Source organism: Meleagris gallopavo, chromosome 4 (genome assembly GCF_000146605.3).
Source record: "Meleagris gallopavo isolate NT-WF06-2002-E0010 breed Aviagen turkey brand Nicholas breeding stock chromosome 4, Turkey_5.1, whole genome shotgun sequence".
NCBI classification, from domain to species: Eukaryota; Metazoa; Chordata; class Aves; order Galliformes; family Phasianidae; genus Meleagris; species Meleagris gallopavo.
In genome coordinates, this window is record NC_015014.2 from 48,175,742 (window position 1) to 48,186,876 (window position 11,135).

At 37.9% G+C, this 11,135-nt stretch overlaps 1 protein-coding gene across 1 annotated transcript in view; it reads right to left on the reverse strand.

Moving 5' to 3' along the window:
- Positions 1–11,135, reverse strand: part of LIMCH1 (LIM and calponin homology domains 1) — a 104,626-nt gene that overhangs the window by 86,056 nt on the left and 7,435 nt on the right. Inside the window, exon 2 of the mRNA XM_010710242.3 lies at positions 6,989–7,058. The gene's annotated coding sequence lies outside the window, so the exon portion shown is untranslated. The remainder of the gene's footprint in view (positions 1–6,988; positions 7,059–11,135) is intronic.

Here is an 11,135-nt window from a genome sequence, read left to right on the forward strand (position 1 = left end):
AAAAAACCCACAAAAAAAACCCGACAGTGTAAACAATCATTAGTCAAAGCCTTTATTTGTATAGCTTATAAACATCTCTGTAAAGTCACCTGACAGCCCCAAACAGGTATATCCTTTGGTTTCAACTGAGCTCTCTTTTCTGAAGTGTGGGAGTTAGCTGACCCCTCACAGAGCAAGAAAACCATCAATGTGAAACATTAAAAAAATTCAGAAAGGAACTGCTCTCACTGCAGCCATCCTCTCAGGTCTGTATACAGAAAAAGCTCTCCTTCCTTCTGAATTGCATGCCAACATTTTAAATTATTTGTGAATGTAAATAATGTGAATAAAGTTAATTTTTAATATCTTTTATATCAATTATCAATTAAAGCCACACTTGAAAACAGAAGTTGGGAGAGCAGTCTAAAAACAGGCTGTGAATGACACAGGAATGCCTGTGGTATTTTTGTAAGTGTTATTTATTATTTGTATTAACATACTGTCTAGGAGTCCTGGCTGCAGAGCAGGACTCATGGGGTGAGGTGTTAGACAAAAACAGACCAGCACATGATCCTTCCCACAAAGAGCTTACACATATTATTAGCACTTGGCCAAAGCAAGTCTTGACATTCCCAGTGGCAGTGCTTAGCAGGCTCAGGACACAGGTTAAGCTGTCTGTTAAGCTGCACCTTTGAATCCCAACCCATCTAGTTTTGGAACAGGTCTTGACCACACAACTATGTTTGCACCTGCCCATGGCTGTGGTGCACAGCATGTGCCCTACAAACCTCCACACACTGGCTTGTGCCATCCTAACCAACAAGGAAACCATGTGAGGTGCTCAGGGTGCTGTATTACAGACTTCAGCTTTTAATAGGGGACAGTGGCAGAAAGCATGGCAGAAAGAGACAATCTTGTTGGAGTTGCAAGTAGGGATCGCAGCCAATAAATAGCTTAGCTTACCCAGTGCACTGTAATGCCAAAGAAGAATCTACAGGACGGGACTTCAGAACTGCAGAGGCTGGTCTGTGAGTCCAGTACACAGAGCACAGAAAAGCTTGAATAATCTTTTCAAACCAGCAAAGCAAGGTGCCCCTCACTCCAGAATTCTACCTCCAGCCATCCAGTCTAGCTGGTAGCTAGGGCCAGAACAGTCCCTCAGGTCAGCTCATCAGACAGAGTGGCACAACAGACACAGAAACTACTAGGACTTGGGGTTTACAGTTATATTCAGCTTAATCACAAACAAATAAGATGGGGTAATTCACCTCTCTTTCTTTGCTTAGTTGGTTTCTGATGGCTCACTTCTTATTAACTGTCTATTATTTCAGCCTCTCTTACATCTGTACACTTGGAAGTCATTAAAGTCCAAACTTGGAAGTCATCAACCCAGTCTCAATCCAAGCGCAGCAGCGAATCAAATGGATGATTAGTTTTCAGCATCAAAAGTAAGTGAGTTTCTGAGCCGAATACAACAGCACAGCAAATAAAATCGTTTCAACCCATAAAATGTGAAACAAGATGCCAACATTATGCTCTGCATTTGACTCACAACTTTTTCTCTAAATGGGAAGAAAACAATGTTTTCTGGACAGCATTTGCATGGTTAATTGGAAGCAATATAAACTTTCAATTCAGACTAAAACCAGCAGTTGAATTTCAGTTTAAAGTTTTTTGTTTTTCTTGGTTTGTGTCTTCCCAGAGCTGCCAAGTCTGAATTGGTGGATGTTTTCATCTTTTTCTATGAATTAACTGTACCGTCACCATGGATTGATTGTTCTACACAGATCCAGTTTACAAACAGTTTGGTTAAGAAACACCTGTTAGTTTACTTTGTATTCTTCATAAAACTTAAAATTCACTGTGTGTATGTGCTAAATTCATTAAACAAGAATTTTGTAAGGTAAAATCTGCCCAGCTCAGATGACACCAAATCAAATAGGTGGAAAAACAAACGAAAGGTTGATTCAAAGGAGAAGTGTAGAAAACTTGGGGGAGGGAAGGAATAAGCCTACAAAGACATTACAAATGCAAACTTTTTTTCTTCCTTTCCCTTTTGGGACATTATTGATGCAGTGTCGTTTTACATTATGTTATATGATGAGCCAAAGCACACAGTGCTGTTCCAAACCACTGGCCAGACCCTAAGTATTGTTCTACTCATACACTCACACACCAGAACTGATGGTGGGCACAGGAGGTGAACAAGATCTAACTACTACAAAGAGATAAAAAACAAAACAAAAAACTATAGCAGGATGGTTTGCATAGAGTTTTGTTATGATGCTTGATGCTCTGCTCAGTGTTCACAAAAATGCTTTTGGGATATGAGTGCCAAGAACTTACTGTTTTTAGACAGTTGGGAAATTTTGCTTCTGTTTACTTCTCATGTACCACAACTTACACAGCAGGACTTTTGTATTTTACAACTGTACTAGCAAATGAATTTGTCCAGCAGATAACAAAAGTACAAAACAAGGAAACAGAAATTATCATGTATTACAAATTTAGATATTACAATGGAAGTTGTCTCTTCCCAGGAAGTACTACAAGGAGAGTGAGAAATTAAGAAAATTGTCTTCTTATTTTTCCCTTAAGAAAACAAACACCACCACTGAAGTACAAGTTGGAAAGAATAATAAAAAATAATAGACATCAGTTAGAAGTCCATGTATTTCTCTATCTTCTAAAATCATTTTTGACAGTATTATGGTATGTCTGTCTCTTGTAATTGTATTTTCAGGTTCATATCTGCATGAAGAAAAATGACCTTATTTTCTGAACTTAATTCAAAGTACAAATTCCTGAAAGCTAATACAATTCTCAAATACTGTGGAGACACCATATGACATCAATTTATGCAATAGGACAGCATAGAAGCAAATCACCAGCACCATGAGACAGACAAATATTCTTAATAAGATTCATAGCAAGTTTCCCAGAGAATATTTTGCCAAAAGAAACTTCCTAGGAAAATAATCACTGGGGAAAAAAATCTTGTTTTCAAAGAAAGCTTTTTCTAAACAATAAGTTACAGTTCCGTTCACCTTTGTGCAATAACTATGCAAGCAGGTGGTTTTCACAGGGCTGGGTTTTTGGTGTTTTTTTGTTTGGTTTTTTTTTTTTTTGTTTTTGGTTTTTTGTTTTTTTTTGCATTGCTAAATCATACAAATATTGCAAGGATGAGGCCCATACACAAGCTGAAAACCGGATACCACAGTAAACAGATTTTTATTCAGTAGTGATGAAACATGAGCCAAGATACAAGCTGAAGTTCAGCCCTTTAACTTTGTCTTGGCTATTTCCTTCTATTATATGTGAGACTCTTTCACACAGTCTCTGAAGTAAGTGTCTAAGCTCCTGTGGGGATTGATCAAGGAACTGAAGTAATGCTATAAACTCTCCTAAACCCTGTCAAGCAAAAGATAAGGCAGAAACATTTTCTTTTCTCACAGAGTGATATTATTCGGGGACAGGAAGCAAGAAGTAGGATTTTTTTTTTTAAGCAAAAGGATAGCTAGCTAACATATAGTTAGCATTAGAGAGCAGTGCTTACCTAATAACCTAAAATGCCACAAATGCATTATTTTTATAGACTATATAATTCCACAGTTGTACAACATTGCTGTCGATAGGAACCTTAAAAATAAGTTGTGTCCACTATGGATGTCCTACCAAGTGAATGAAACCAACAGCAACTGGCTTGGTAAAAATTCCTTACAATGTAATCACATTCATTGTACTCTAATAAACTGTCACTGTGACCAAAATACTTCTCCAGCAATTAAATACATGAAATGATACCTCCGGAAAGCTGACAGCCTTAAAAATAGATGTCAAGTATCACTTTCTAGCATGAGAAAATTTATTCTGGTAACGTGGCTCTTTCAGCAAAGCCTGTTATTCCTACATGTGTTGAGTATGTGCTTTGGATGTTTTGTGAATTTCCTTTTTGGTGGGAGCATTAGCATTCTGGATTAATGGATAATGAGCAGGGAATAAGAAAGCATTTCATCAAATTTATCGCTCACAGTAAGTCTGAACACTAAGCCATTAGTTCTATGTTTTATTTCATTAAGGCAATGCATCATCTCTACTGTGATAACAGAACCAGTCGGCGCTTCTGGAGATCAAAGCAAATTACAAACAGACCTGCCAAGCTGAGCATATGTAATTTTATATGTAATGTTGCATACAATCCAAAACCTGACTCAGACTTGCAACCAGACAAAGATTATCTTTGTCTATTTATATGGCCTGCACTTACTACAGAGGTGTGCAAATCCTCAAGTCCTCACTCTAACACTATGACACTATGAACCAATAAATTTTGCTACCATGATTGCTGTTCTGGTATAGAAAAGATTTGCAAAATAAGCCATTCCTTCTAAAACCACATGAGGAAATCACTGGTAAGATTTTCAGAGTAACTATGGATTCATCTAGCTTTAAACACCAGGAAAAGTTTGAACAATTTAAGCTGTCAACAGTAGACCAGTTGCACATAAGAATTCACAGTAGCATTATAAGAAATCACTCAAACACCAAATATGGGCAATTTTTTTTCAGCTGACAATATTCCCAGATGAACGGTTCAGCATATCTACAATACATGCCTAGAGTTTACTCTCTTTTCCTTCAATACAGTGTACGTCTTCATTTGTCTTTACAATAACAAAGGAGAAAATAGTCTAGGGCTTGGGGAACTGAACTAGACTTAAGTAGACATTTTGCCAAGCAACATTATATGTGACTGCTTATGTCTCCGGAGCTTAATGATAAAATAAAAATAACAGTTCTAAAAGTAATTTACAATTACTCTTAAGCTTCAATTGCAGTTCTCTAAAAATAAAAATCTACCTATTGCCTCTACTACTATATACTTACTCTATACTGCTATATACCATATCAGCTATTGGGATGAAATTAAAATAGAATGATTAAATTAGACTTTTGAGGCAGAAGGAGTATCTAGAAATTTAAAATCACACACTTCACTCAAAGCAAATAAGAGCTATGCTCATAGGGTATTTCTGTGAGTACCGGAGTAAACCACACATACTGAGGTGAAATAACTGGAACAGTTAATGTATACTATGTCAAGCCAACCGAAGCTAAGATAATAAAGAAAATTCATCAATAAATAATGTTCCTCATATGCAGCCAACTAAGACATATAACTGTTTCTAGAAAGTAATGTCAATATATTTTTTTTGAAGCACATGGACATGGTACAGGTGAGAGAAAAGAATACACAATATGCTCAAATACGGTAGTGATATCTATACTTTAAGACATTATGCCATAAATACATTTCAACAGAGTAGAACACTCAATCATTTAAAATTTGCACACAATCATTTAAGCAGCCACTTACCCCCCACTAAGTAAAAATGGCAAAAGATGTCAGCAGGTACAGGGCAAGACATGTTTAAAAGCAAGCCCCATTTGGAAGGCTGTGTTTGGAAGACAACACACATTGCAGGTAAAAACATGCATTAGGAAAATAAGTAACATTCAAAGAGCCAGAGGCAAAAGTAAACTTCTCTAATAGCCTGTTTTATTAGGGGAAAACTACTAGGGAAAACATTTAGAATTACTTTATTAGAAAAAATATTTAGAAAAATAATTACTGAAGCTAAAGGATGAAGGTACAAAGGTCAAAAAGGAAAGTCACCTTCCAACATGAAATTTATCTGCTGTATCATTAACAGCCTGAAAATCACTACTTTCCTGCTGCTTTGAAGACATACATCTTACACTAGACTTATCTCGAGAAATGAGAAGAATGCAACACAATCACTTTTTTCCATGACCTCCCTCTACAACCAACTTACCTTTGGGATTTTAATCATGAACAAGGAAAAAAAACAATGTAATTCAATATCGTGCTCTTGGAACAGTTGTAACAAAAATGGAGTCTTGTATAAAAGGAAGCAAAAGAAAAGAGAATTGCTCTAATGGTATCTTTTGCAGCAGCTTATCCCAAATACACCTTTCAATAGGGATGGAATATGAAAAAGAACTAGATGGATTTTAGAGACAAAAGAAAAGCACACAAGGAAGCATCACAGAAAGGCTGTGCAGTATTCATGCAGAAACATGCCTGTCAAGCTACAGGTTGAGGAACCCAGCCTTAAAGGTTCTGAAACTTTTTAGTGCTGTTCATAAAGGATCTCAAATACCAACAAATAATATGTTCTGAATCTTAGACAACTAAGTTAAAACATCAGTAGAGTTGAAACAGAAAGGATTTATGTATGTAAGGGTATCATTAGTCTAAAATGAGGATGGTCACCTTTCACACGTCCAAGAGGATCTTTTATTCCCAGCCACATCTCCAGGCAAAAATACAAATAAAAAATAAATTAAAAAATAAATAAATACAGTCATATTTCTAACACTAATCCTATTCAGCCCAGTGTCCGTTCATACCCCCCATTCTTTCCTAGCAGTGGGCACAGGATCTTGCCACTCTGAGACAACCTCCTGAGCACCAGAACCAGCTGGAGTGAAGTGCCTTAAGGGGCAGATTCAGAACCCTTACAGGCTGTAAGCACCTTCTCTGCAGCCTTCCTTTCTCTTCCAAATTATGGGCAACTTTTATTCTGCCCTTCAAGTCAACACAAAATGGTTCCCTAGACAGTCCTGCAATGAATGCTACCTGCAGACTGTGGCATTCTGAAGAAAAGGCAGATGAGACAAAATATACAAATACATTCACCTTTCTTTCCAAAAAGTTATCTTTTTGTGGTCACCATTTGAAAAACATGCAAGTGAGACAGCACGTAACCAAGATAACTTTACTCTAAAAATACAACCTCCCTCTTGAGTACTTTCCACTTCTGGAAGAAAAAGACAGGAAGGTCTTCAGTGTACTGCACTGTTCAGATTTCAGTAAGTCAGGAGAGTCTGAATTACAGAAATAATTGCTATCTAAATCACACAGTCACAAAATCAAAGTGCAAAAAGCAGCAGGGAAAGATTTTTCTCCATTTGATATACTCACCAAACCTGCAATGGGGGTTGGTAGTCTATTGATCTTTTTGACCAGTCCTGGCTTTATTGCATTCAGCAACCTGTTATGAGAAAGGAGTATTTATGAGTGCTAAATCACAAAACCCAAATTATCAAATACTTGTTCCCAGCATATTTCAGTATGGCTGGAAGAGATTCTTCCCATTATCTTCTCCTGCAAATGCACAAATGTATCTGAAGTTCCATCACTGAAATGAAGGAAAGCTAGAAACAAAAACGCCCTCAGTATCCCAAGGAAGAATAGCCTGACAGTTTCCACACTGCACGGTGAGGCATTTTCATCATAAACTCCTCTTGTTACAAACCGTGTTACCCTGCCACTCTTCTCCCAAATGAAAATCTCATGCTTTTTATCCAAAGGCTGAAAATTCCATCCCAACCATTGAGAAGAAAATCATCAGATCAAGATAATCACTTCAAGATCTTGAAAGAGATCAACAAAAGGGACTATGTTTAAAACTCTACAAATGAGAGTACTCACAGTGAAAAAGAAGAAATCTCCCAATGTACTGACAATCCACCCATTCAGGAACCATCCTTTCCAGCAGCCTACTATAACCATGAGTGGCAAAGAACACAACATAAATGACACTCGGATGAACTGAGGTGGGGAAATAATTTTTATTTTATTTTTTTAAATCTTTTTGCAGTTAAAAACTGTAACTCAACCTCACAAAAACTGCTGTACTACTCCCAACTTTTGCTTATGATAAAATCTAGAGCTCTCACATCCTAGAAAACAAATGATGAAAGAATATACTTCATATACAAAAACCCAACACTTTTTTTTTTTTTACCCCTAGATACATAGAATAGCACAGAAATAATAATACATCTCTTTTCCTATTATTGTAATTTTATTGCAGAGAGGACAAACAAAAAATACTTTGTTTCCCCAAATGCACAAACTTATTTTTCAGACTTGCAAAGCAGCAGTCCTATAAACTAATATTTTTCATTCAGCTGCTGCAACAAGCAATGCAAGATTTCTTTTTCTTCACGGCACTTTTTGAATACTCTAGTTCTGTTGAGACTTCAATCTACAGTGCCTATTCAGTCCCAAGGAAAAAATTATATATTAACAAAAGTATCCAATTTTCTTTATTACTAATATGTGAATATACCAGGCACAATAACACATACTACAAGAGCACATCAAATGCCATAAACAACAATAGAAAGTAAAATAAAGAGGTCTTAATGGAAACCTCAAAGTCAAAGCTCATTCCCAGTAAACTTTCAGACTGGCGTGTACAGAGTTCTCTGTGAGATATGGGGGAGGGATAAGACAAGAGGAAGGAAAAGAGTAGGGAATAAACAACACTTCAGATCACCGTTTGGAGTCTGAAGTGGGAGGAAATGGGCCAGGGCAGGATGGAAAAGCCTGAGGAAGAAAGGTCTCTATTATTAAAATGTTTACCTCCTGTTGGAAACATCTCTAAATGGTCTGGCACTAAAACCTCCAGGACTGGCCCACTGCAGAACGTGCCAAAGGCAGATTTCTTCCAGAGCAGTCTGGTTGCTTCTAAATTATTGCCTTATCTAGAGCAACAGTCCCGATGCCAAAATACTGAATGTCGCCAGCTTGCCCAGCCACCAGCCTGGCTGAGAAGCTGCGCTGTTTACACAGTGTCACAGTTCAGCCCTCGGTCCCATAGATGCTATTTGCTCGTTTCTCCAAGAGAGCTACCAAATACACCTCTTCCTGCACAGGCCAACACACACAAACTAATTTTTTCTGTGCTCTTTGGACTCATATAGAGCATCTGTCTTGATATGTGAAATTCTATCAACTCCAGCAGGTTTCTGTGAAAATACAGAGCCAACAAAATATCCACTGATGCTGCACTGCAGACTTAGCCTAAGGCCCTCAGCAATGACCCAGGGGTAAATCTTGCTGTTGCAGACCTTCCTGTGGCAGCCCCTTTCCAGCCCTGCCACAGCAGCAGCTCCAGGCTTTATGACTTTCCCAGTCCTATCCCTAGGTGCATTCAGAGGTGAAGACATGACCCCAGGGAACAAATTCACAGAAGAGCAAATTTTTGCTGTCTAACCCTTCCTACAACCCCACTACATTGGCTCCATTTGCAAGCCCTCTACAGCTACAGCTCTTGGCCTTGTCACTCTCCCAGCCATAGCCCTGACCGTAACAGCATGAGCTGATTTGCTTATAAATATTTGCTGTTTGCAGTACTTTCCCTTCCACTCAAATAAGATGTTATAAAAAATCCACCAGAACCACTCAGAAACCTTGGCAAATGGTATCTGGCAAAGCACTGTTCTAGCTAATGGACTGCAGGCATCCGGAATGAGATGACATGACTGTAACCAGAAGCAGGTATTTTTTCTGCACTTAACTGCACAGCAAGGCTGGATGACTGCACTACAAGCATCTACAGACAGGGGAACAACTCCAGCATCTGTTGTCCAGTCATATGGGTCATCTCTGAAAATTTTATGAGATAACATCCTTCCCATCCTCCAAAAGAAACAAAACAACTTCAGTCTTCTGTCAGAACAAATGTTGTAGGAACAAGGTAGAATCCATCAGCTTCCACATCCGGTGCATTGCATACACAATGTTCTATGCTTTATTTTCACAAGTTTATCTCTATTACAAAAGTTAACCCTATCATTTTAATGCCACTGGGCAGGAAATCAACATAACCCATAGGTACAACAAAGTGCTAAGACCCTATCCCGCAGTTAGGTTAGACAAGTTAGTTCCATCACTTTTGCAAGCATGTGACAAAAACTGAGACTAAAGTGTAGTCTACCTCTCACAATATGAAAGACTCCTTTAACTTTTTTCCAATGACTTGGTCACTCACTTGTTCTTGCAGCAGGAAGATGCTTGAAAGCACCAGCTGAACAAATACCTCTAACTGATGACACACATACAACCCTCTGCCTCAGACATCTGGTTAGAATGGCCAAAACAGCAATAGTGATCAGTTTATTGAAGTCACCGAGGTCCCTGCTGGCAGGTTCAGAGAGAAGTTTCGAGACAGATACCAAATTGTACTTGGACTTTGAATGACCACCTGTTTCTCTGAGAACCTCCTAGCTCTTACCGACCCTGTCTCCCACCTTCTCCTCCAAGGAAGCAGTCCTTTTCCTTGTGCAGTAAAAATTATCGAAGCTCAGGTTTTCATCCCTGTGAGGGTATCAAAGGCAGACACATAGTTTGCTCTTAATGTAAATGTCAGCCCCCCTGTTCTGCCTCAAAGATAAAGGTCCACAAGCTCAGATTTTCACACACATTTATTAGTTCAGGTTTTTGTACAGTTGTGTTCTTCAAGCAAAGAAAACACCCACAAACAGATTTTCATCCTCTAAAGACACAACAAAATCTTTACATCACCACGTACTACATTCTGCTATGTAGAAGTTGGTAAACTACTGTTTAAATTGTCAGAGTTGAAGTATAAAATTTGGATTTTTATTTTTTGTTAATGTATTGGTACTATATTCATATATTTCATATTCCTGCAACCAGGAATCTAGGAAATCAGATGCGAGTGGGAAAAGTCCAACTACGCTGTCTTGAGAAAAGAAAAAAAAAGCAGGGTTATTTTTAAGTCTTCCATGACTTTTCTTTTTTCCCTCCCCCTCCAGTAAGACACTGCTAACTTAAGGTCTGATACGAGATGGTGAGGCAATAGACACCATGAAACAGTGCTCTTCAGTGCTGTTCTCAAAAGGAGATCATAGGTACCTTATACATAAGTTTTTATACACAAGTTTGAACCTTTTTTTGGTAGCTGGGGTTTAATGACCCACAAGCATATTGGAGATGACTGTCAAAACAAGGTTATGGAGGACTTATAAAAAACTTTAGCTTTCAGGCAACTTGCTTCACAAAGAAAACATTTTGGAGTCTTAACTACTACTGTTGCTAAAAGTTATTGATATGAAGAGAAAAAGAAAGAACATACTTTTCCTAGTGAGGGAATTCTGGTTTCTGATATATCCTGTACTTCTCTGACATAACCAAAAGGAACAAATGACAAGGAAATCTCAAGAAACATTTTAAAGTAAAAGAAGAAAAAACATAGCAAAATGAAATTACATGAGGCAGAATAATTCTTGAAAGAATTCAAATATAATATGATGGA